The sequence below is a fragment of the Curcuma longa genome, unplaced genomic scaffold, assembly GCF_044706935.1.
Source record: "Curcuma longa cultivar G26 ecotype Majalengka, Jawa Barat unplaced genomic scaffold, ITB_CL_G26_1.1 contig_25175, whole genome shotgun sequence".
Taxonomy (NCBI): Eukaryota; Viridiplantae; Streptophyta; class Magnoliopsida; order Zingiberales; family Zingiberaceae; genus Curcuma; species Curcuma longa.
The window spans coordinates 1-21,279 of NW_027432667.1; the positions used below are offsets into that span (position 1 = coordinate 1).

At 42.0% G+C, this 21,279-nt stretch overlaps 1 pseudogene; it reads right to left on the reverse strand.

Moving 5' to 3' along the window:
* Positions 1–13,245: 13,245 nt before the first annotated feature.
* Positions 13,246–14,849, reverse strand: LOC141818522 (uncharacterized; annotated as a pseudogene).
* Between the last annotated feature and the right edge of the window lie 6,430 nt (positions 14,850–21,279).

The following is a 21,279-nucleotide window of genomic DNA, read 5'->3' on the forward strand; positions in this document are numbered from 1 at the left end:
TTGATCCACTTCATAGCTAGATGTTTCCCCCGATCCTATTCGTTATTCACGTCATCACAATTTAATTTACTCTTGCCGGATCACGTTATAACCAACTCAGCAACATCCCACAGGAGCTTTAATTATAACTTCTCCACCACCCAGAGATGTGGCTACTGGGATTATCATTTTTTAATTATGAACTTCTACTGACCACAGTTCGTTGTTGTTCAAAAAAGATTCTATTCAGATTGATTATGACTCGCTTTAACAAAAAAATGAAATTCCACGGTTTGATTCTTGTCAATTTTAATAAATCTGCTTTAGAGTAATCAACTAACTATGTCTCAGAAATAGATTGATCACGACTCACGAGTTGATATATCGTTGAATTAGCTCTGCCATATAGTTCCTCTTTTTAATCATGCATGCCTAAGTTATCTCAAACTAATTAATTTAATTATAAAATGTGCATGCATGCATGTAGATTGAAGATTATATAAGCATATTTTTTTGTTTGTTTGATTAGAACAGCTGATTAATGGCTAAGTTCATATTAAAGAATCAATTGATTTTATTAATTGTAAATCGATCGTATGATTAATTCTGATAACTATATATGCAAAGAAGTGGCAACATCCACACTTTGATTAATTCTTTTTTCCTTTCAATTTCATATATAAATTAATCTAACAAATTTGTTATCAGTTTCAACTTTCAAGTATATCTTCTTTTGCATATAATCTGGATGAACAGGATCTGTTCTATAGGTTGTATCACTGAATCCTTAAGTACTTAAAGAGACAGACAACACAATCTGGATGATGACTCAATTAATCTTCAGAGCGTGATTAACGGCCCAGATTCTCTCGGGTCGACGGCTGTAGAGGATCGTTAATTCTTTACCTGCTGGGGAGGTCTCGAGTCTGTGACAGACGCAAAATTTTTCTATATATGTGAAATTTTCGTGGGATCGAGTCGACCACCCATTGAGTACAGGAGACTGAGTGAGATTTATCATTTTTTTTTTCTTTTGCATATAAGAATCTATCAACCATGCATCGACGTGGAAAAAATCTATTTAAGACATTGGCGGCGGATCCAAACGATAGATAGTGCCGGCGACTGTGGCTGCATTCCCTGTTCAAAAGTCTGATCCGACAGTGGGTAGGAGCGACGTCAAGGGCTGGCCGTCCTCGTTTAATTCCGTCTCGTTTTCTAACGGTAGCGCCGGCGACTGTCGCCGCCTCTCCTGTTCAACATTTCATCTGATTGGGCAATGGCAGGAACGGCGTCAAGGGTTGGCCTTCCTCGTTAAATTCCATTGCGTTTTCCATTGGCAGTAGGTCGCGATCGGCGGCCGGGGGCTGCATCTCCTGTTCGACATTCTGATTCGACTGCGGCAAGAGCGACGCTAAGAGCTGGCTTGAATACAGTTTGTTCTCCCAACGGTAGCGCAGGCGGCTGTGTCTGCCTCCAAAATTCTAGGAGCGATGCCAAGCGCTGGTCATTCTCGTTAAATTCCGTTGCGTTTTCCATTGGTAGCGCCGGCGGATGGGGCTGCATCCCCTGTTCAACAATCTGATTCGACTGTGGCAGGAGCGACGCCGAGAATTGGCTGGTGGACAATGCCTCAGTCATGACTGGGGAGAGGAGTAGGAGGAGGAGCGATTGCCATTGTCATAGGATAAACGGCACCGAGTTGTTGCGGCAGATAAGTGGGGACGACGGGATAATTGGGATAGCCGACGGGAGGCAGATACGGCGGCGGCGGAAGCTGTTGCGGCAACGAAGAAGTCTGACTCTTGTGCCTTTTGCGTTGTGGTTGGTGGAGGACGACAGATTGTCTGGCGGCGGCTTGCACCTCCGGAGGGTAGATGTTGAGGCCGGCCTGTTGGCGTCGACGGACATAGGAAAACCAGTAGGTCATGACTTCGTACTCCGATCTGCCCTCCATCTGCGCCATAACAACAAAATCAATAATTAAAAGAGGGAGAACAAAAAACCAGATCGATCGATCGATCGATGGAAATTAATAACGAGGATATCGTTCGACGTACTTCGGCGGCGATGCGAGACCACTTGTTGCCGAGCGCCGCATGAAGGCGGCAGAGGTGGAGCTCCTCGTCGCGGGAGAAGGCGACGCCGTCCTTGAGGCCGGGGAGGAGGCTGTTAAGCCAATGAAAGCGGCAGCTCTGGCCGCTTCGCGCCAGTCCGGTGATCCTCGGCACCTGATCCCAATTTCTCGCGCCGTGAGCCCGGACGTACGCCAGCAGCGCAGCGTCTTCCTCCGCCGTCCACGATCTTCTCTTCCTAGTTTTCCGCGGCTGCGTTCCTTCCCCGCCTCCTTCCGCCGGCGACGTGCGCGGTTCTTGCGCACTGTGTACTCTTCCCTCTGCCTCCATCGAGACTTTTGTCGAATATTCCGCTTGGTACGGAGTTCGTATAGGAGTATCGGAAGGGTACAGAGGTTGTATTTATAGAAGACGTTAAAAGGTTGTTGAGAAATATGCGGAAAATATTTCGAAAATCTAACTAATTTTTAATAAATAATATATCGCGTATTAATCGGAACGTACTGTTACTGGAATTATTACGGAAGAAAATAATTAGAGTTTAGGTCCGTTTCAGAATTAATCGATTCAAAACAGTGGATCCTTACAGTTCGTTTGTTGTCCCCGGGCTATAGTGCAGCGGTAGGTTAGGTTGTCACTCAGACACCCGCGGTTCGATCCCCAACACGGCTAGTATTTACAGGAATTTTCCTCCAAATGGAGGATCGCAATCAAAGGATGTTGGACATCTGGGTTGGCCGCTGCGTGCGCTTTCCGATTTACCCTGGTGGTCGATGGAAAACTTCCGTGGGACCAGACCGGTCACCCTTAGGGCTTGAGTCAATGCGACTAACTGAGATTTATCATTTTTTTTTACAGTTCGTTTGTTGGAGGTTAGGGAAAAGAGAAAGAAGGGTAAGGGTAAAGAAGAAAAAAAGAATCTTGACTCTTGTTTGAGATGAAGTGAGTTAAAAAGAAGAAGAGGAGAAAAAGGTAAATTTTTCTTTGTATGTCCATGAATCAATATAATTCCTTACACCAAGACCGGCTTTAGGCCTAGGGCCCCAATTTTATTGGGGCTCAAATTTTTAATATATTAATTATTATATATATATATATTATATATATATATATATATATATATATATATATATATATATATATATATATAAATGTTAGCCTGAGTGCTAGTGCGCGACTCGTGAGTGACGTCGATGTGGAGATGCTGACGTGGTTGGGAATTCCCTCCGCGCGCTCGTGGCAAGCAAAGCAGAAAAAAAGCCCGAACCCGAGCCCGAACCCTAATTCTGCTTCTGCTCGTCGTGCTCTCTTCTCCCTCTTCTCACGGTGCTCTCTTCTCCCTCTGCTCGTCGTGCTCTCTTCTCCCTCTGCTCGCTGCCGCGCTCTCATTTCCATCGTGGCTCACCTCTGCTCTCCTTTGCCCGAAACCCTAATTCCGCTCGGGTTAGTCTCGTTGTGGGCTCGCCGTCGCTACTCCCTCGGCCTGTCGGCCGTCACCTCTCCCGTCGTCGCCTCTCATTTCCATCGCGGCTCGCCTCTGCTCACCTCTGCTCAAAACCCTAATTCCGCTCGGTTAGTCTCGCTGCGGGCTCACCGTCGCTACTCCCTCGGCTCACCGTCACCTCTCCCGCCGTCGCCTCTTACATCGCCCTCCCATTTCCCTGTGCTCGCCCCGCTACTTTCTCCCATTACTAGGTATCAGAAATCCAAGATGCAACTGCTTTAACATTACATATATTAGGAAACTAGATTTTCCTGAGATCCTTTAATACAGTTTGCTATGACTTTCTTTGGTGATAATATGTATGTTATCAGAAGTCGATCAACTTCATTGATGTATAGCTTAATTGGGAAGTACTTAGTCAATCAACTCATGTAGTTGACTAGATTTATAAGTGAGCTTACTGATGATCACTAAATAAGATATGAAATGAGTTCATATAAATGTGCTTAAAATATGCATTCGAGTTGTATCCTGTATGAGAGATCAAGAGTGAGATTTAATAGGATCTTGTTTTAGTTAATAGGACAACAAGTTCAATATTTGTCTAGCTACCGAGATGTAATCTATTTGATTTGGCTCATAAACTTTGTTGCATTCCATTTTAGGGATTTTTTATTTAAATTTCTCCTTTTGCTTTTATTGATGAAAAAAAGTTTGTTATTTTTTTTGTCTATTTATTCATAAAATTTCAAGTCAACTTAAGCATTTCATTTTGCCAGAATTCTAGATACTATTGAAGTTGTGATTTATGATTCTTCAAAGTATAATATTCATCAATTATAGAATCTGAATGAATATTTGAGAAAAACTCTCTCTCAATGTAGAGAATCATAGAATCTATTAGAAATTCTTCTTCCATTTTATTACGAAGAACTATTTTAACATGTTTTGTTGTATTATTTAAATTAAGTCAAAATTACGATAGAATATGCCCGTATTTAATGGATATACTTTGAATAAAGGATTAACTAAGGTTAAATCTAGATGCATAATTTTAGGATTCATAGCATGATTTTAGGATCAGTTTAGTTTTTCACACTGCTATATAAAGGCATATATAACTTATGATTGTAATCAAGTTTTTATTCATCAGCAATAGAAATACATTAATTCTCCACTATTTATTTATCTCTTCTTCATTTCAGTTGCTGATATCGAGTGTTTTTGTTTGACTCTTCTTCAAAGTGGTATCAGAGCTAGGTTACCTTCTAGCTCATTTTTCTTAATTGTAAATATGACAAACAATTTTAATGTTGTTTGGTCTGGTCCCAAATTAGATGGAAAGCTTGATTATAATTATTGGGAGATAATGATGCCTACACATTTGAAAGCTCAAAATCTTTAGAGCTCTATTGTTCTAGGTCTTTCAGAAGGAGCTGATGTAAACTCTCCATGTCGCGATCAACTTGCGCTGAGATAAATTCATCAAGGAGTAGATTATTCAATTTTTGGCATGAGAGTAAATGCCAAGACGACAAAGGAGGTGTGGGACATTTTAAAACTGTCATACAAAGGAGTTGATCGAGCACAAAAATCAAAGTTGCAATCGCTATGAAGGTTATACAATCGATGTGAGATGACTTCTACAGAAATAATTGAGCAATATTTTTCACGTCTTACTAATCTTGTCAATAAAATGAGATTATATAGAGATAAAGTTGAAGAAGGCGATTGGGATGACTAATATTTGTGACTTGGTTTAAGGAAGAGTATGTTGTATTATTTAAATCAAGATGCATAATTAGTTAGATGCATAATTTAAGGAGTGTAAAAAACTAAATTGATCATAAAATTATGCTATGGATCATAAAATTATACATCTAGATTTAACCTTAGCCAATCCTTTATTCAAAGCATATCCATTAAATACGGACATATTTTATCCTAATTTTGACTTGATTTAAATAATACAACATAGTATCCCTTAAACTAAGTCACAAATATTAGTCATCCCAATCGCCTTCTTCAACTTGAGAAAAGTCTCTGTCTTCATTGGTTTTGTAAAGATATCTGCAACTTGGCATTCACTAGGGCAATACTCGATGTTGATTTATTTTTCTGCAATCCATTCTCTAATTTTATGATATTTGATATCTACATGCTTGCTGCAACCATAAAAGACTAGACTCTTAGATAATGCAATTGTTGACTTGTTATCATGAAAAATTATCATATGGTCATCTTGTTTGTGTTGTAGAAAATCTAAAATTTTTCTTAGCAAAATTGCTTGCGTAACACAATTTGTTACTATTATATATTCTGCTTTTGTTGTTGAAAGTGCTACCACTTGTTGTTTTTTAGAAGACCTAGAAATTATAGCTGAACGTAGATGAAAATTGAAAAATATATCCTGATGTACTCTTTCTAGTCTCAACATCTTTGACCCAATCACTGTCTGTATATCTGACAAGTTCTACAGTTTTATTAGTAAAATACAAAAATTCCATCATTAATTATACCTTTAACATATCTTGGATTTTGGATGATAATTGGTTTGTGACATATACATTTTAGGCACTTTCATTTTTCTAGGTTAAATTATTTAGCGAGAAGGAAGCTTGTTTTTGAGTTGCCTGATATATTAAGCCTAATCATGTTTATAAAACTTGTTTAATTGACAAGAAATATAGAGAACCTTTTCCCGTAGGAAAGTCATGGAGAGCTGTAAAACAGTTAGAATTTGTTCATTCAGATTTGTGCCATAGTGGAAGTTCCATCACTTGGAGGTAATAAGTATTTTATTATTTTTATTAATGATTTGAGTCAAAAAATTTGGGTTTATCTTCTACATCAAAAGTCAGAAGCATGTAATATTTTCAAGCAATTTAAGCTATTTGTTGAAAAACAAAGTGGACTTGAAATCAAAATTTTAAGAACTGATAGAGATACAGAATATATTGCTTGTCATAATTTTAGGATCCATAGCATGATTTTAGGATCAATTTAGTTTTTCACACTGCTATATAAAGACATGTATAGCCTATGATTGTAATCAAGTTTTTATTCATCAGCAATAAGAAATACATTAATTCTCCACTATTTTATTTGTCTTATTCATTTAAGTTGCTGATATCGAGTGTTTTCTTTTGACTCTTCTTCATCTGAAGTGCTATCATGTTTCATAGTTGAAAATGCACGTTCTGTAGTTGTCGTAGAAACCGACAAAGTTAAAACTAGATTGATCACTTGTTGATAAAATTATAGCATTATAATTTTTTATTTCAAATAACCCTCAGTACAATTTTGAGATAGTGGATAATTTTTAAAAATATTCATGACAAACTATATCAAGCTCATAATGTTAAAGTTGACACCTCAATTATGCATTTCTTGTTTAGTGAAGTCCTTAGGTATTTTATTCTTTTCTAAGTTTCCTTCCCTCTTTCCATCCGATTTGAATGCCCCCTAACTACATACTTAAAAAATGGGCCCTCGAACTACTATTAAAAGAGGGAATCAAATTTTAACTAGGAACTTAAAAAAAAAATCGGGCTACAACCATGATAACTTATTACTTGGCTACGCCCTTGGTGTCAATGCTGCAGCACGAGATTCGTTCTTGACAGGAGTGACAACGCGGTCTTCATCGTCCAAGTATATGATCTCTGAGATTACTGAACTAACTGTATGTTTAGGAAATTAAATACTGCAAATGTTCTTCGACATTTTCCTCTTCTTTTGCATTTAAGGATCACTTATTCGAGGGAAAAGTTTTACTTCAAAAAAAGATAAAGATGATGAATATTGGAAATGCCTTGAAAATACTCAATTCTAATCATACATGTTAATCTTCTCTTGTTTCAAGCACACAATATATATTAAACAAAGCTTGGTACGTAATTTGTTCTTTACTAGCTAGAGTTAGATTTGGAACCAAAAATCTGAAAAGAATCTATCAACCATGCATCAACATGCAAAAAAATCTATTTAAAACATTGGCGGCGGCCAAGCGGCATCCACTCAACTCTTCAACACAGTATACGGGCCAAAAAATTCGTCGTAGTAGTAAAATTCGGTTGCGGATCCCGACGACTGTGGCTGCATTCCCTGTTCAAAAGTCTGATCCGACAGTGGGTAGGAGCGACATCAAGGGCTGGCCGTCCTTGTTTACTTCCTGTCTCGTTTTCTAAAGGTAGTCGTCGGCGACTGTAGCCGCCTCTCCTGTTCAACATTAATCATTGGGCTGATTGGGCATTGGTATGGCCAGCCTTGTTCAACATTCTGATTGGACGAGCGACGTCAAGGGTTGGCCTTCCTCGTTAAATTCCATTGCGTTTTCCATTGGTAGCGTCGCGATCGGCGGCTGGGGCTGCATCTCCTGTTCGACATTCTGATTCGACTGCGGCGAGAGCGACGCTAAGAGCTGGTTTTCCTCGTTGAATACAGTTTGTTCTCCCAACGGTAGAGCAGGCGGCTGTGTCTGCCTCCCCAGGAGCGACGCCAAGCGCTGTTCATTCTCGTTAAATTCCGTTGCGTTTTCCATTGGTAGCGCCGGCGGCTGGGGCTGCATCCCCTGTTCAACAATAATCTGATTCGACTGTGGCAGGAGTGACGCCGAGAATTGGCTGGTGGACAATGCCTCAGCCATGACTGGGAGAGGAGGAGTAGGAGGAGGAGCGATTGCCATCGTCACAGGATAAACGGCACCGAGTTGTTGCGGCAGATAAGTGGGGACGACGGGATAATTGGGATAGCCGACAGGAGGCAGATACGGCGGCGGCGGCGGAAGCTGTTGTAGCAACGAAGAAGTCTGACTCTTGTGCCTTTTGCGTTGTGGTTGGTGGAGGACGACAGATTGTCTGGCGGCGGCTTGCACCTCCGGAGGGTAGATGTTGAGGCCGGCCTGTTGGCGTCGACGGACGTAGGAAAACCAGTAGGTCATGACTTCGTACTCCGATCTGCCCTCCATCTGCGCCATAACAACAAAATCAATAATTAAAAGAGGGAAAACAAAAAACCAGATCGATCGATCGATCGATGGAAATTAATAACGAGGATATCGTTCGACGTACTTCGGCGGCGATGCGAGACCACTTGTTGCCGAGCGCCGCATGAAGGCGGCAGAGGTGGAGCTCCTCGTCGCGGGAGAAGGCGACGCCGTCCTTGAGGCCGGGGAGGAGGCTGTTAAGCCAATGAAAGCGGCAGCTCTGGCCGCTTCGCACCAGTCCGGTGATCCTCGGCACCTGATCCCAATTTCTCGCGCCGTGAACCCGGACGTACGCCAGCAGCACAGCGTCTTCCTCCGCCGTCCACGATCTTCTCTTCCTAGTTTTCCGCGGCTGCGTTCCTTCCCCGCCTCCTTCCGCCGGCGACGTGCGCGGTTCTTGCGCACCGTGTAGTCTTCCCTCTGCCTCCATCGAGACTTTTGTCGAATATTCCGCTTGGTACGGAGTTCGTATAGGAGTATCGGAAGGGTACAGAGGTTGTATTTATAGAAGACGTTAAAAGGTTGTTGAGAAATATGCGGAAAATATTTCGAAAATCTAACTAATTTTTAATAAATAATATATCGCGTATTAATCGGAACGTACTGTTACTGGAATTATTACGGAAGAAAATAATTAGAGTTTAGGTCCGTTTCAGAATTAATCGATTCAAAAAACAAGATCCTTACTTTTTGATGAAAGGATCCAATGGTGCAATGGTAGGATATTTCGGTTGTGATCGAGGGATTTGTGATTCGAAAGGTATTTGCAAGAATATATCAAAGGATCATCGAAGGAAATGCTGAGATTTATCATTTTTTTGATGAAAGGTAAAAATATATATCATCAAAGGAAATGCACAATCATACAGAAGCTCCGGTGACATCAACTCATATCATGTTTGACGAACTGTCAGATTTGAGCCATCGCCATAGGTATGTTGTACATGCGCTCTAATGAATACCAGACACATCTGCTACACTCTCTAATCATGTGTACAAATGACTAATCACCATCTTATGACTATACAGGTAGCCATGTCCCCCCCCCCCCCCCCCCCCCCCCCCTAGAAGGGTGAGGGTAGCTCGCCTACTATCAGCACTACTCTCATTGTCATCCAGCAAAATCTCCTGCCAGCTCTCCGCATCCAGCTGCCAGCTAGCCATGTCACCCCCCTGCGGAGCGAGGGTGGCTCTCCAACTGGCCGCACTGTCCTCGTCATCCGGCACGAACCTCCAGCCAGCATTCGCGCTAACCGCTACCTCCAGGAGGTGGGACATCCAGTCATGAAGCCACCACTCCAAAAACCGCCATCGACATGAAGCCACCACTCCACGCGCCGCCATCATCACGTGCAATACCCGCATATGAGGTCATCACAGGAACTGCCGCCATCCGCAAGTGACGCACAACACTGCACTGCCCGTGCGTCACGATCTCCTCCATCAGTCGCTCGTCAATCTCTGCCATCAGATGCCAGCTCTCTATGTCAACCAATCACCAATAGAGCCTGCCCCTCACCATAGAGCCCAAGTCCAATAAGGTGCACACTTTTAGCAAGTGGCTAGCTATCAACAGATTTGACATGTCTTTACTGTAGCCGTTTCTACGGACTAGATAGGCCTTTATCGGTGGACCTATTCACCCTCATAGGCTTTTTGGCAAAGCCTCAGCCATCAACGGATTTGGGACGTCTTTACCGTAAGCCGTTTGCTACGGACTAGATGGATCTAAAGGGGTGGATCCATGCACCCAAAAGATTTTTTTTTTCACAATGTACGTATGTAGTATGCATGCATGTAGAGAATGCCCTATATGTAAATGCCAGAAAGAATACAAATGCAAGAACTTTCCCTAATATGCACCCTAACTATGTTATGCAATAGGTATGCCTATACTAATGATGATACATAACAATGCTATGTAATACATAGAGTGAAACATAATGATGCTATGCAAAACATATGACATGGATCTACCCCTAAGACGCCCCGCATCTCCATGGCCTACTCCTGCCTCAGCCTGCCTCCCTCCTCAGCTCGCGATCCGTATAGATGTCCATCGCTTGATAAACATGAGTCTGTACCCGCCGAATGATGGCCTCCTCGTCCACTCGTCGCCCCTCGTGCATGCTATCGTTACGGGCCCCCCATATGTGATGCACCAGAGGCCCAAGGGCTATATGTCTCGCTGAAGATGCAGTAGAAACCCTCCGATACTGCCGCCGAAGTGTCCTCAGCGTACTCCTGTATGTGGTCATCTCTGGTCTCATATGCAGCCATCCACGAATCCGTCCCTATAATCGACATGTAGTGTCACATCTGAAAAAGACATGCTCCAGCGTCTCCTCCTCTCGTCCACAAAAGGTGCACCGCCGATCCGGCAAGTAGTCCCGTGGGGCTCGTACCGGTAGCCTCCCTTGCGCAAGTATCCATAACGTAAAGGTGTGACTCGGCTGAACAGCACTGTGCCATACTGTCCTCGTCCACGGCTGTCTCGGTCTGACACCTCGGAAGTAGTCATACGCCTGCTAAACACCCCCCCGGCGCTCCTGAAACCAAGAAGATAGAAGCTGTGCTGCCACTGTGGGGCTCCCCGCCGTGCTCAGGACACGATCTCTGATATAAAGCAGCTGCTTTAGGAGTGGGGAATCACCATGGCAAGCTGTCCACTCCCAAAGTCCTATTCTTTGTAAGCAGTGGCGGAGCCATGATTTTTGCCGAGGGGGGGGCCATTTTTGCCGAGGGGCTTCCAGTGAGGAAGGTACGAGGAGACGAGAGTAAAGCCATGGACTTTGAACAGAGAGCTGCAGCTTTGGCTGGAGCCTTCGGACTCTCGCCGCTGATAATGTACATGGGTTTATTGTCATTGTAAAGACGGAGAAGCAGCCACTTGGCGCAAGTGCATTGGCTAGAAGAAGTTCTATGAGACAGGATTCTCTAATATTCCAATCCTTCGTTATTTTTTATTTATCACTTTTATTTTAAACAAGATTTTTTTTTTTAATAATTCAACTATCCAAAGCATACACAACACAAGCAGAAAGAAGAAGAGAAGGAGAAGAAGAAGAAGAAGAAGAAGAAGAAGAAGAAGAGAAACGAGGAGAAAGAAGTGGATAAGATGAAGACCTCGACACTGATCTCTAAGTTGACTCCGGTGGCTCTTTGCCGGAGGTGCTCTCCTAGCTTTGACCAGGTTGACCTTCATCCTGCAGCGATATGACCGTCTCGAATGCCCCCACCAGAGCCCTCACCTTGCTCTTCCTCTTCTCCAACAATTTGCTCATGGTCTCCTCGATCACGTCGTTGCTTACCTTCTCCTCTTTCTTCTTTGCCTGCAAGAACGCCGGCTTCTTAAACACCATCAGCGTCGGCACCGCCTCCTCTCCATTCTCATCTAACGTCGTCATCCTTGGCTCTGCCCGCGCTGGCGGTGGAGCCTTACTGGCCTGATCTGCCTCGACCTCAATCTTCTCCGTAGTTGACTCTGCGGCCGGAGATATGTTGCTTCCAGTCTCCTCTGCATCATCTCCTCTATTATCCGGCACGACATCGATCGTAAATGGTTCAGGCATCGTTAAATCCGTGCCTTCTGTTTCATCTCCTACATTTGCGAGTGGTTCTCGGCGAGGTGGTTCGATGCTCTCAGAAGCCGACGGTTCCTCGTCGGAAATCTCAAGAACTCTGCTTTCGTTGAGATCTTACTCCGGTGAACTGTGCTGCTCTGGTTGTTGAGATTCTAAGTTTCTATTTTCAAAGTCAGGGGGTCCCCAGGCGCCCCCTGTAGCTCCGCCCCTGTCTGTAAGTACCGGTGATGTATTCATCGAATCCATAGTGCGTCCTGCCTGTCCTAAATATGCTACAAAACCTTAGCCAGTAAGGCAAGATTCTAAGCCCTCGGGCCAAGACCACCCTCTGCCCTCGGCCGGCAAAGCTCTGACCATGCAATAAGCGGTCTCTGGGTAGTCCACATGAAATACCTGCAAATCTCATGTATACGATCTATGACTACATTGGGGATGGGCAGGGTGGACATCCAGTAGCACTCCACTCCCTGGAGGACTGATGCAATCAACTGTGCTTTCCCTGCATATGATAGTGTAGCCTTGGGCCATGATGTGACCCACCTAGTCAAGGTGTCCAGCAATGCTGTGTAGTCTGAGATCCTGAGTTTTTGCGAGGCAATGGGAATCCCCAGATATCTGAAAGGCATCTCCCTCTGCTGAAACCCAGTAATACTCAAAAGTCGATCTTGAGTCGTACTATCCACCCTTGCCATGTAAATAGAGGATTTGGCCACATTGGCCGTGCGCCCTGTCATCTGAGAAAACTGTCGCAGACACTCCACTAGTCGCATAACTGAAGAGGCATCTCCGCATGAAAGCAACAACAGATCATCTGCGTACACAAGGTGTGCAATCCGTAGGGGCTCACACATGGGGTGGAAGTGAAAATCTAGTCATCTCATACATCTCTCAAGTGACAGCAACAAATACTCCATGCACATGCCAAAGAGGTATGGAGACAGTGGGTCCCCCTGTTGCAATCCCCTCCCGCCGCTGAAGAATCCATGCAGGCTATCATTTATCACTACCGAAAAAGATGTCGTAGAAATACACTCACGGATCCATGTGATAAAAGTGGGGGGGAAACCGAAGGGCTATAAGAACATCCTGCAGGAACTCCCAGTGAACCGAGTCAAAAGTCTTCTGAAGATCCACCTTTAATGTACATCGTGGTGATATGCGCTTTCTGGTATACCGTCATAGAATCTCCTGCGCTAGGTGGATATTATCTATGATAAGACATCCTCTGACGAAGGCTGTCTGTGCGGGGTGCAATAGCATATCGGTCACCTCTACTAAGCGGCTGACTAGTAGCTTAGAAATCACCTTGTAAAATATTGTGCAGCACGATATAGGCCTATAATCATGGATAGTAGCAACATGATCCGTCTTAGGTATCAAAGCAATAAGAGTGTGGTTTCAAGATCGAAGCAATCTCCCACTCTGAAAAAACTCAAGTATAGCAGCAGTGAAATCTAGACCTATTGTATCCCAGGAGTGCTTGAAAAACTTGAAACTATATCCGTCTGGTCCCGGTTTCTTAAGATCACCAATATCAAACAATGCATGCTTAATCTCCTCCGCTGTCGGTGTCCTGAGTAGTTTGGAGTGCTGATCCTCTGGAAGTGTCCTGCCAAAACTCATGTAATCCGGCAGAAAATCAGAACGTGCAACCTGGACCCCAGCCGTGACTAAAAATGCGTAACAAACTCTCAAGCCACATCCTCCGGCGTGGTGGCTAGACTCCCATCACTGCGCTCTATGGCCACAATTTCTCTCCTCTTGTTGTTCCGCTTCACCATGGAGTGGAAAAAGGTAGTACAGCGATCAACCTCCCAAAAATAAGTACGCTTTGCTCGCTGCTGATAGAACAGATACTCTGCCTGTGCTAGTTTGTCTGCAGTCCTACGGGCCTCCTGGAACTCCTCATCCACCCATCCCTGCGATAGAGTCCGCTGCTGGACTTCCTCGAGGTGCTGCTTGGCCACTCTGGCTCTCTTCTGTATGTGCTAAAAATCCTGTCTATTTAGTTGCTTGAGAGGCCCCTTCAGTTGACTAAGTTTGTGCCTGAGTATGTACTGTGCTGCTCCTGTGACTATCCCTCCCCGTGATGATGATGCCCAACACTGATGTACTGTCTGTAGAAAGCTAGGATGAGTGACCCACATGTTGAAGAATTTAAAAGGCTTGGACCGCCTTCCACAACTCTCTAGGATGGAGACTATGCAAGGTGTATGGTTTGAGATAGTCCCTAGGGGTCTGAACTCTGCGTAACTGCTCCTATCCTGCTCCAACCACAGAGGATTAACCATGGCCCAATCCAACTTACTCACCAAGTGCCCATTTGTCCAAGTAAACCTGCAACCGATGTAGCGTAAGTCCTCAATACCTGCCAGGAGAATAAGATCCTGGAAATCTACTGTAGCATGTGTAGTCACCTCCATCCCTCCCTGCTTATCCGCTGGGGACAAGGGGGAGTTGAAATCCCCTAAGAGAAGTCATGGTAAGGTCATATGCTTTGCAATCTGCTGTAACCCCTCCCACAACCTACGCCGACTGGTCAATGTGAGCTGACCATACACAAAAGTCATTGCATAGTAGGTCCTTGTGACTCTGTGCTGTATAATCGTGTGGACGTACTGATCAACCCACTCCTGTATCTCTAACGCAATGCTCTGACTGTCCCACAACAGTAACATCCTACTCCTATCTGAAGCCCCTGTCTGCTGCTCACTCTCCCAGTGTCTGAAAGGACCAATTTTGAGTTTAAGATAAACTGCAGCGGTCAATTTAGCCTCCATGATACACAATGCACTTAATCTATCCCGTTGAAGAAGGTTGAGTACCTCCTTCTGTTTGAGGCCCTTGTTGAAGCCTCGAATATTCTATGCTCCTATCTTCATGTCTGCTTAGAGGGTATGACCCTCTTGGCACCGAATTTAAGCTTCCTTTCATGAGTCCTAAGCTGCTCAGCCTGATTGCTCTGCACACCAATTGGATTCTGTTGCTCATCCTGATCTACTGTGGTGGGCTGTGGTGCTACACCTTAATACCATAGTGCGGCAGCCAAGCCAACAACAACATGTAAACAAGCCTTTGTCGGCCCAGAAATGTGCTTTGCATCTTCAAAATGTGGCACTGCTGGTATAGGTGCTGTACTGAGTGGAGCATGAAGTTCCTGCTGCCTCTTGATTTCTTGATGTGGATCCTTACTGTTCGTTTGTTGGAGGTCAGGGAAAGAGAAAGAAGGGTAAAGGTAAAGAAGGAAAAAAAGAATCTTGACTCTTGTTTGAGATAGAGTGAGTTAAAAAGAAGAAGGGGAGAGAAAGATAAGCTTTCCTTTGTATGTCCATGAATCAACATAATTCCTTACACCAAAGCAGACTTTAGGTCTAGGGCCCCAATTTTATTGGAGCTCAATTTTTTAATATATTAATTATATATATATATATATATATATATATATATATATATATATATATATATATATATATATATATATATATATATATATATACAGAAATGTTAGCCTGAGCGCTAGTGCGCGACTCATGAGTGACACCGATGTGGAGATGCTGACGTGGCTAGGAATTCCCTTCGCGCACTCGTGGCAAGCATAGTAGGAAAAAAAGCTTGAACGTCGTGCTCTCCGTGCTCTCTTCTCGCTCACCGCGCTCTCTTCTCGCTCTGCTCACCGCGCTCTATTCTCGCTCTGCTCTCCCTCTTCTCACGGTGCACTATTCTCCCTCTGCTCATCGTGCTCTCTTCTCCCTCTGCTCGCTGATGCACTCTCATTTCCATAGTGTCTCACCTATGCTCTCCTATGCCTAAAACCCTAATTCCGCTCGAGTTAGTCTCATTGCAGGCTCGCCGTCGCTACTCCCTCGGCCAGCTGTCGCCTCTCCCGCCGTCGCCTCTCATTTCCATCGCGGCTCGCCTCTGCTCACCTCTGCTCAAAACCCTAATTCTGCTCGGGTTAGTCTCTTTGCGGGTTAGTCATTAAAATAGAAAAAAGTAAGATTTAAGCAATTTGACTTAGTGGTTGTTATTGTACAATCTCAAAGGATAAGATCCACATAACAAACCACAAAAAGTTGTACATGTTTGTTGCTTAAATAGTTTGAGATTTAGTGAAAATAAAAATAAGATTAAATTCGCAACAACAAACTAAACTTTGTGTTCTAGTTTGCAATGTGCATACCTTCAATACCAAACTCCAAAAATATAAAAATGATCCATATATACATACATATACTATTGAAGTTGTGATTTACGATTCTTCAAAGTATAATATTCATCAATTACAGAATCTGAATGAATATTTGAGAAAAACTCTCTCTCAATGTAGAGAATCATAAAATCTATTATAAATTCTTCTTCCATTTTATTACGAAGAATTATTTTAACATGTTTTGTTATATTATTTAAATTAAGTCAAAATTATGATAGAATATGCCTGTATTTAATGGATATGCTTTGAATAAAGGATTGACTAAGGTTAAATCTAGATGCATAATTTTAGGATTCATAGCATGATTTTAGGATCAGTTTAGTTTTTTACACTGCTATATAAATTAAAGACATGTATAGCCTATGATTGTAATCAAGTTTTTATTCATCAGCAATAAGAAATACATTAATTCTTCACTATTTTATTTATCTCTTCTTCATTTCAGTTGCTGATATCGAGTGTTTTTGTTTGACTCTTCTTCATCTGAGTGTTATCAAAGTGGTATTAGAGTTAGGTTAACTTCTAGCTCATTTTTCTTAATCGTAAATATGACAAACAATTTTAATGTTGTTTGGTCTGGTCCCAAATTAGATGGGAAGCTCGATTATAATTATTAGCAGATAATGATGTCTACACATTTGAAAGCTCAAAATCTTTGGAGCTCTATTGTTCTAGGTCTTTCAGAAGGAGCTGATGTAAACTCTCCATGTCCCGATCAACTTGCGCTGAGATAAATTCATCAAGGAGTAAATTATTCAATTTTTGGCATGAGGGTAAATGCCAAGACGACAAAGGAGATGTGGGACATCTTAAAACTATCTTACAAAGGAGTTGATCGAGCACAAAAATCAAAATTGCAATCACTATGAAGGTTATACAATCAATGTGAGATGACTTCTACAGAAACAATTGAGCAATATTTTTCATGTCTTACTAATCTTGTCAATAAAATGAGATCATATAGAGATAAAGTTGAAGAAGGCGATTGGGATGACTAACATTTGTGACTTGGTTTAAGGAAGAGCATGTTGTATTATTTAAATCAAGATGCATAATTAGTTAGATGCATAATTTAAGGAGTGTGAAAAACTAAATTGATCCTAAAATTATGCTATGGATCCTAAAATTATACATCTAGATTTAACCTTAGCCAATCCTTTATTCAAAACATATCCATTAAATACAGACATATTCTATCTTAATTTTGGCTTGATTTAAATAATACAATATAGTATCCCTTAAATCAAGTCACAAATGTTAGTCATCCTAATCACCTTCTTCAACTTGAGAAAAGTCTCTGTTTTCATTGGTTTTGTAAAGATATCTGCAACTTGGCATTCACTAGGGCAATACTTGATGTTGATTTATTTTTCTGTAACTCATTCTCTAATTTTATGATACTTGATATCTATATACTTGCTGCGACCATGAAAGACTAGACTCTTAGATAATGCAATTGTTGACTTGTTATCATAAAAAATTATCATATGACCATCTTGTTTGTGTTGTAAAAAATCTAAAATTTTTCTTAGCAAAATTACTTGCGTAACATAATTTGTTATTGTTATATATTCTGCTTCTGTTGTTGAAAGTGCTACCACTTGTTGTTTTTTAGAAGACTTAGAAATTATAGCTGATCGTAGATGAAAATTGAAAAATATATCTTGATGTACTCTTTTCTAGTCTCAACATCTTCGACCTAATCACTGTCTGTATATCCAACAAGTTCTACAGTTTTATTAGTAAAATATAAAATTCGATCATTAATTATACCTTTAACATATCTGAGATTTTGGATGGTAATTGGTTTGTGACATATACATTTTAGGCACTTTCATTTTTTTTTGTTAAATTATTTAGCGAGAAGAAAGCTTGGTTTTGAGTTGCCTGATATATTAAGCCTAATCATGTTTTGTTTAATTGACAAAAAATATAGAGAACCTTTTCCCGTAGGAAAGTCATGGAGAGCCGTAAAATAGTTAGAATTTGTTCATTCAGATTTGTGCCACAGTGAAAGTTCCATCACTTGGAGGTAATAAGTATTTTATTATTTTTATTAATGATTTGAGTCAAAAAATTTAGGTTTATCTTCTACATCAAAAGTCAGAAGCATGTAATATTTTCAAGCAATTTAAGCTATTTGTTGAAAAACAAAGTGGACTTGAAATCAAAATTTTAAGAACTGATAGAGATACAGAATATATTGCTTGTCATAATTTTAGAATCCATAGCATGATTTTAGGATCAATTTAGTTTTTCACACTGCTATATAAAGACATGTATATCCTACGATTGTAATCAAGTTTTTATTCATCAGCAATAAGAAATACATTAATTCTTCACTATTTTATTTGTCTTATTCATTTAAGTTGTTGATATCGAGTATTTTCTTTTTACTCTTCTTCATTTGAATGTTATCATATTTCATAATTGAAAATGCACGTTCTATAGTTGTCGTAGAAACCAACAAAGTTAAAACTAGATTGATCACTTGTTGATAAAACTATAGTGATGCCGGTGCCATAGATGACTTGACTCTTTCTCTAAGGTAAAAAAGAGTCAAAGGAGTCAAGCCTAGGACTGATTTGGCAATGCTAGTCAAATGGACTAGTGTCAATATTTGTCTTTTGTGGATTCAACAAGCTGCGCATGTTCCCAAGACACATGGCCACATAAAGAGCCTTTATAAAGTTGTCATAGAAGATGTCCTTGAACTTCTTTTTTCCTACACATAATGCCAAAAAGAAGGAACAGGAAAGGACATGCGTCAGAGGTGGTCTCCTGATACACTTACATAATGGGAGAGTTCTAGGAAAATGGGGACTTCTTCTTCTTCCTCTTCTGGGGGAGGGAGCTCTTCTTCTTCTCTAGAGGGGTTGTGCATTTCAGGTTCTCACCTCTTTTTCCAAGAGGAAGCTCTTCTTCTTCCACGGGCTGGTTTAATTTTCTAAACTCTTTTTTTCTTCTTCTTCTACATTTTCATTTTTCCTTCCACGGAATACTAACTTGAGCGTCGGAGTGGCCTGCCGGGTCTTCCTCGGCACCATTCTCATCTCCTGTTGAAGTGTATTTCAGGTTCTCATCATCCTCTCTCTCGAGCTCTGTTAAGAAGCCACACGTGTCGGATCGTTTGTTGACTGGTGGCTTAACCATCTCGGTATTTGGCTGGAACATATAGTATTATAATTTTTTATTTCAAATAACCCTCAGCACAATTCTGAGATAGTGGATAATTTTTAAAAATGTTCATGACAAACTATATCGAGCTCATAATGTTAAAGTTGACACATCAATTATGCATTTCTTGTTTAGTGAAGTCCTTAGGTATTTTATTCTTTTCTAAATTTCCTTCTCTTTTTCCATCCGATTTGAATGCCCCCTAACTAAAAAAAAAATATTAATCCTAGTTAGTCGTATTAACTCAATCCCTAGGGGTGACTCGTCCGACCCCACGGAAGTTTTCCACCGGCCACTAGGATAAATCGGGAAGCGCACGCAGCGGCCAACCCAGATGCCCAGCATCCTTTGATTACGATCCCTATTTGGAGAAAAATTCCTATAAATACGCCGTAGTTGGGGATCAAATTAATCGCGGGTGCCTGAGTGACAATCTGGATATCCTACCGCGGCACCATGGCCTCGGAGACAAATGCCCCCTAACTACATACTTAAAAAATGGGCCCCCAAACTACTATTAAAAGAGGGAATCAAATGCGGCACCATGGCCTCGGAGACAAATGCCCCCTAACTACATACTTAAAAAATGGGCCCCCAAACTACTATTAAAAGAGGGAATCAAATTTTAACTAGGAACTTAAAAAAAAAATCGGGCTACAACCATGATAACTTATTACTTGGCTACGCCCTTGGTGTCAATGCTGCAGCACAAGATTCGTTCTTGACGGGAGTGACAACGCCGTCTTCATCGTCCAAGTATATATGATATCTGAGATTACTGAACTAACTGTATGTTTAGGAAATTAAATACTGCAAATGTTCTTTGGCATTTTCCTCTTCTTTTGCATTTAAGGATCACTTATTCGAGGGAAAAGTTTTACTTCAAAAAAAGATAAAGATGATGAATATTGGAAATGCCTTGAAAAGACTCAATTAACACCATTTGCAAATTGGAGACTTATAATCATACATGTTAATCGTCTCTTTGTTCAAGCACAAAATATATATTAAACAAAGCTTGGTACGTAATTTGTTCTTTACTAGCTAGAGTTAGATTTGGAACCAAAAATCTGAAAAGAATCTATCAACCATACATCAACGTGCAAAAAATCTATTTAAAACATTGGCGGCGGCCAAGCGGCATCCACTCAACTCTTCGACACAGCATACGCGCCAAAAAATTCGTCGTCGTAGTAGTAAAATTCGGTTGCGGATCCCGACGACTGTGGCTGCATTCCCTGTTCAAAAGTCTGATCCGACAGTGGTAGGAGCGACATCAAGGGCTGGACGTCCTCCTTTACTTCCGTCTCGTTTTCTAACGGTAGCGTCGTCGGCGACTGTAGCCGCCTCTCCTGTTCAACCTTAATCAGCTGATTGGGCAATGGCGGGAGCGACGCCAAGCGCTGGTCATTCTCGTTAAATTCCGTTGCGTTTTCCATTGGTAGCGCCGGCGGCTGGGGCTGCATCCCCTGTTCAACAATAATCTGATTCGGCTGTGGCAGGAGTGACGCCGAGAATTGGCTGGTGGACAATGCCTCAGCCATGACTGGGAGAGGAGTAGGAGGAGCGATTGCCATCGTCACAGGATAAACGACACCGAGTTGTTCCGGCGGATAAGTGGGGACGACGGGATAATTGGGATAGCCAACGGGAGGCAGATACGGCGGCGGCGGAAGCTGTTGTAGCAACGAAGAAGTCTGACTCTCGTGCCTTTTGCGTTGTGGTTGGTGGAGGACAGATTGTCTGGCGGCGGCTTGCACCTCCGGAGGGTAGACGTTGAGTCCAGCCTGTTGGCGTCGACGGACATAGGAAAACCAGTAGGT